We start from the raw sequence: 6,752 nt of genomic DNA, 5'->3' as shown, positions 1-6,752 counted from the left end.
CTGTGTACTGTGACGCTGAAGTGGCTGAATCAAAGACATTTAACTGCACTGGATGAACTAGTTTATTTCTTTATACATATTCATTGACATTTCATTTAAAGTCGTTAAATCTTTGCCACTAAAAGTCCAGGGGAACGTCAAATGTTTGATATAATGTCATTTATGTCACTGATATACATTTCATTTTTGAACTTTGTACGTCACTATCCCACACCCCAAACTTCAGGACATAATTCATTCCTTGATCTATGGAGTATTTGTCACTATACGTGGTGGCTATAGCTGTAGTTACATCCCAATCTGCAAAGGTTCAGGACAGAATGAAAGCAAATGCCATCTGGGGTTTCCTGAGAAAACAATATGGGAATATTTGGATCTCCCCATAGATAACATCCATGTTAAATTTGGGATGGGGAATTTAGGCAAGAAGCTGACATCCCCCATGGGCACCGATCGTGCTCTCCTCCTGGCTGATCGGTTTCTTAACGCAAGTGAAACAGAATATATGCCCAGACTGGCTAAAGCACAACAAGGGAAATTAGCCTAGATGTTTAAATTAAGCTTCAGGTAAATTGGTGATTGATATCCTTCAATTAAGGTCAAACAGACAATTCAGTTCTTCTTATTTACCCGCCTGAACTAGAAGTAGGAGACAGTTAAACCGTCTCATCTGTTTCATATTTAGTTCTATGCATAAAGGGATTCAGTTACAAAAGAATATCCACAATACTGTATGACAAGAGGAAATGACTTCAACGTATCAATGGTCAACATGCCCTTTATGCCGAGCGACATTCCAAAGACATATGGAGGACGTTTTCAAATTTATCGCTTCTGTGACGATGCATTTCCCTATTTTGTCTTGTACCATCTGATCCCGTGTTGCTTTTCAAGTGAACACTTGACTTGCCTTTGCATGTGTTTGGGATGGGTGGGACAGGATGTACTCACCATTTCACCTGCTACCGTCACTGTCTATAGTGATTTATCAACATATGTTTATATAGTCAGAATCGTACAATGGACTCTGCGTTTAAGTAGAGATTTCTCGGATTATGGAAAGGTTTTGTTGCCTTATTATATTGATATGTCACTGAACATCCAATTCAGCTGTTAAAAAAGAGTTTTGGAAAATGACGTATTGACCTTCATCCAAAGCTATTGATTCTATAGGTTCTGTCCCCATAATGAAGTTACAGCCGTTAAGGCATCTGATTACACCAATAAGGAAATACGATTGGAATCTAAGAATTCGGTTTGATTAAAATGGAAATCATTAAATTTGTAGTCGTAAATTTTCTGGGACACAAGTGGTGGCTCGTTTCATTCTAAGGTTAGATTGACAGTCAGAAGACATTTAGATCATTTCAAACGAACTCTTAAATACGACAGTCCCGAGTCTTTGACATATAATTCGTAATTCCGAATTTCGAGTAGGTTATTCTCTAAAATGAAGAACATTTTGACGCCATGTACAATGGCCTCATGAAGATCCGGGGTAGAGTAGGTCTTCAGCAACCCATATATGCTGGAAGAGGCGACTATGCTTGTCGTAAGAGGCGTCTAACGGGATCGGGTGGTCAGGCTCGTTGACTTGGTTGATGCATGTCATCGTATCCCAATTGTGTCGATCGATGCTCATGATGTTCCACTGGTTTGTCTGGTCCAAGCTGTATTATTTACAGACCGCCGTCATATAGCTTGAATATTGCTGAGTGGGCGTTAAACAACAAACCAACCAACCAACCATGTACAATGTATTTATAACAACGAAGCAATTTCAAAGTTTTATGATATCACAGAAAATCAGTGATGACACCAGGTGTTCGAGGAAAAGGTAATCATGGCCTGATCTACCGTTAGCAACAATTTCACAATTTTCATTAGAACGTGAGTGTTTGTTGCCTTACGCTGAACCCAGCAATACTCCTGCCATACTATGGTCATCGCCCCGAGATATGCACACGATATCGCAATCGTACGATACGATACTGCTATATTCCGATACAGCCGTAACATGCAACGACAAAGCGATTGAACTACACGACATGGTGATGGTACGTGGGGTAGCGTAGTGGTTAAAGCGTTCTCCTGTCACACCGAAGACCTGGGTTCGTTTCTCTTCATGGGTGCAATGTGTGAAGCCCATTTCTGGTGTCCCCCGCCGAGATATTGCTGGAGTATTTCTAAAAGCGGCAAAAACCAGTCTCATTCACTCACTCATTCAACGGGATAAACATTTGAACGGAAACGACTTTGCACATCCCGTGTCAAGTACTGCCATACAATATCTGCCATGTATTAGACATCCCAGAATTTACTTTTGTTTAGTTTTCAAATTTTGAATTGATACTTATCAAAGTGTAGTCTTGAATGGATAGTTTGAAACAAGTGCCGTAAAGCCCGAGAAAGCTGGTTTCTGATTGGCTAATGTCGACTTCTTGCTTGTCATTTCATTGGTCGGTCAGAGTTTGCGAAAGGTCGTTCTGGCGTGACCTACAATGGGATGCCCTCCCATCTTGTTTAGCGTAGCTGGAACCAGGGAATCTCCCTGCTAGAACGAAGATCAGACTTTAATTAGATTGCCCAATGAGCGGTATCATGCGCAACGATCCACGCCATCGGGTTTCGACACCACGCCACCGACCAAGTCACCAAGCATGACCACCCGATCCATTCAATGAAGTGGCAGGTGTAAGGTGTAAAAACTCCCTGTAAAGGTTATAGATGAGATACCATCGCATATCATGTTGACAAGCAATGTGGCATATTAAGTCAAATTCCCTGCCATAGAATGGGACGCCATATCGATTTAACTGACCATGCAGCAGTGCAAGTCGCTGAAATGCACCTGTGCAAATATCTAAACGTTAATGCATGCGATATTTCCTTCCTTTTAATCATCGGTAATATTACCCATTTCTCTTACAGCGATTGTCTGAAACACAATCCGTTATGTCCTTGGTAAGGTGAGCTGCCAGAACTAATTGGTCTTTTTGTTGGTTGTAGGTGGCTTGACACTGATGCCGCAGAATATATGGCAGCAGGTCTGCTGCTGCAGCAGCTGCATGGAATTCATTAAAGCATTAATTACAAGAGTATCTTTTAACCTGTTAACTGCGCCTGTAGCCCAGGGCCCACTCAACTCGTAACTCGCATACTTAAACATAGACTTACGATAGTCGTAGCGCAAAGAGTGCCTCGTGCAAGTGGTCCCATATCAGTCGCCACACAAGCAGGTGTCATGCAGGTGAAGGGACAGATGTTGATGCGTGTTGTTGTTGATTTGTCAAAACGTTAGGATAGTTTTTTATGATTTGATAATGATGACACATTTGGGTGTTTAGTGTTGCGTCCCTTAGGCGTACCAGGATCATTTGAATTGTTCGCATGTATGGTTTCTAGCTTTGTCTTTAACAAACCCATTGTCGTTGGTTTCACGAACGTTAGACGTCCAAGACCTGCATCACCTTGCGTTTGGCTCCAACATGAACCTAACTGTGATATAACCGAAACACCGTTAAAAGCTGTTCTGAACCAAACTCCCTGACTCAATGGAACATATATTTCTTGTAGGCAACTGACACCGTCTTGCTTGGTTGAGAACGATTAATCTTAGTTAAATGAAGTTACAGCTTGCAAGGAGATTTCGAGATAACCGATTGTGAGACAGTGAGTTTCCAGTGTGGTTGCATTCAAGCTATTTATTTAATTGGAAATGTAACTCTGTCGTTTCTATTCTCGCAGCATGTTGGAATGATACACCATTCTCTTGATACCTCTCTGGGTGGTCATGTCGGAGAACTTGAATCGACCATAGTGTTATGATCGCCGTCTTACCACTTCCACAAACATCCTTCTTTAAATAATTAATCGTCATCTGCTTTGTTAAACTCTGTGGCCTCATCGACTCACATCTTCATGGCGGCGGCGTTGGGACGCGTTCAAGGTTGTCAAACTTGATTTGCATATATTTATTTCTTGATCGAACCTGTCTCAAAATAAAGTTAAATAGGGTTGGATAAGCTACATTTCATGGCAATCCAAGGACATTATACAAGTCATTAGATTTCAAATATTAACTGATGTTCCCAGATCTAATAACTATTCAGTTGTTTAACTCTTTCCTAATTATCATTTGACAATTTATGAATACAAAAAAAGTTCTTCAAGTTATGAGGTGGCACTGTGGTTGAGAGTGTCGTCTCGTGGGTTCGAATCTTAGATTAAACATCGATAATGACCCTTGGTCTTTGAGCGCTGTTATCATAGTCGGGGTTTCACCGCTCGCTCAAAGCGGCTTTAAAGTCACATTCCTCATCACTCACTCAAAGTGATGAAGCATTGTGCGATCCCTTCTCCCAGAACAGTATGGGTGTGAACATAAATGTAGACGGCGTATGAGGGAGTCGTCCCGGGGGAGTGACGTTGACGTCATATATTGTATAGACGCGTGGTCAGAACCAGGGAGTGGAGCAAAGGGTTATTATCCTTGGTTTTCTTTATCTTGAAGTAAACGAGAACACCGATCATATGTCGTCCATTATATGTGTCACATATTGAATAGCTATGCAAATAACTAATTTATGTGAAAGGCAAGTTAGGAGCACGGCATTAGAATGATTTTTGCCAAATGTGGAGCTAAAAATTGATATCTTCCTAATTTTATATATACCTAACGTCAGTGACTGTGAGGCGAATTCGAAGCATCGTCATGTACAGAGTACCGTCCCTTAGTCGAGCAGGATCTGCTAATCGTTGGTTCAAATCCCAGATTTACGTGATTGTAAATCTAGAAATAGAAACGGGCAGGTGTCGTAATCCTTCCAAGTGAAAGATTTTATAAATTTTGTTTTAACGGCATTAAAGATGAAAAACTTTTACAATGTCCATTGTATGATGTCATTCGTTCAGCAGAATAACTAAAATGTTATATAAACCTAGCATTTGTGAACAATGCCCACGATATAAATATAATGATATTTTAGGAAAGGGTTTTTTTTTCGCCATACGTGTGTAAAAGCGTAATTCTGCTTGATATTATGGCAGCATAGAACATTTTCAAAAACGTTTTAAATTTACGTACGTATTTGTCAGTAGGCCTTCGATCTGGTCAACGTTGCATAAAACGTATCGCATCGATCTATTCACACCGTACATGTAAAGCGTGGCAGTTTAATTTTATAAACGAACACCTTCTTTAATTTTGATGTCATTCTTTGACTGCAGGATACACTTTCGGGCCACATGAAGCTGTCAGGTTGTTACCTAATGGACATTGTGTTCAAAGAAACAATCACACACATCAACAGATTCGCAGAAACCAAAGACTGAACAAACTATGATTGTGTTTGTGTTTCTGAGCCGTTTTAGCAGCTTTCAGTGCAGTAAACTACGGTTATAACAAACTAAAAGTGACCACTAATTGTAATTCGATATAACCACAGCTCGTTATATGCATATTTATAGCCCATATACAGCAAATGGACAGGACCAAAAACACTTCGTAATATCCGTCAGTTCGTTATAAGTGTGTTCGTTATAAACGTAGTTTACTGTAGTTTCACATGTTGGTGTGTGGACTCGCGAATCGTAATAATCTAGGATTCGAACCCACAACTTGAGGATCCTGGCACCAGATCATTAGGCCACCCATGACAGAACGAGAACCGTTTATCAACACTGCAAACGAAAAATGTTTATCTGTTCTGGAGTTTTTTTCCAAAAGGACATTGGGCGCTCATAAAATGCCGGGCGAAAAAAGTACTTGAAAAGTGGAGGCTGAAAAGATTCGCCGAAACAGTGCAAACTTAATACCCCCGTCACACTTATTCGGAATCAGCAGGAATCAAGCAGAACCAGCCGGAATGAAGTATTTTCAAAATTCGTGCCACATTCGGGAGGAAATTTCAAATTGACCAAGCTTTCTAAGAATGCCGTTCGAATACTTAGAATGCGCTTCGAACCCACTGAATGATGCTTGCACATTCCGTGTGTATTAGCTCCCGAATGCAGCTCGAATGAAGTTGGAACACAGTGGGAATATTTAGAATGCTGTTAGAATGCAGTCAGAATATTTAGAATGCACCTCGAATGCCATACGAGTGCGGTTCGATTGCTGCCCGAATACTTCCCGAAGTCTGCTTGGAAGGTGCTTCGAATTCACCTCGAATGCAGTCAGAACGCTCCCGGAATATCCGCCGAATATGGTTCGAACGTCCAAGAATTCAAACGATGCAGCTCGAATACTTCGAATGTACTTAGAATGTAACACGAATGTAACAAGAATGTAACACGAATGTCCCGAGTGTATCAAGAATGCTGCCGGAATGCACTCCGAAATCGAAATAGATTCCGGAAGTAATCGAGATGCATTCGAGGTGCATTCGGGACATTCTGGCAGGATTTGAAGTGGCTTGGCATTTCGATTCTCCCTCGAATGCGATCAGAATGTTTCGAATGCTGTTGGATGCCGTGAGAATATTTAGAATGCAATCAGAGTGCAGTTAGAATACACTTCGAATGTCGTTCGATATTTCTCCACTTCGAATGCACCTCGAAAGTTTTGAGCATGAGCAAATCATTCGGGCCGGCCGGCCAGAAGAATGGGCCCGAATATTTGGAATGCATTCATAATGCAGTCAGAAGTTTTAGAATGCACTTAGAATATCCAGGAATAAACAAAGAATTTTCATTCCGACGGCATTCCGGCTCTAGTGTGACTAGGGTTTAAGGTCAAAATCTGAGTGAGT

This window comes from Haliotis rufescens, unplaced genomic scaffold, assembly GCF_023055435.1.
Source record: "Haliotis rufescens isolate VD_foot unplaced genomic scaffold, xgHalRufe1.0.p SCAF_2, whole genome shotgun sequence".
Classification (NCBI taxonomy): Eukaryota; Metazoa; Mollusca; class Gastropoda; order Lepetellida; family Haliotidae; genus Haliotis; species Haliotis rufescens.
Note: the sequence above shows the minus strand (reverse complement) of the source record.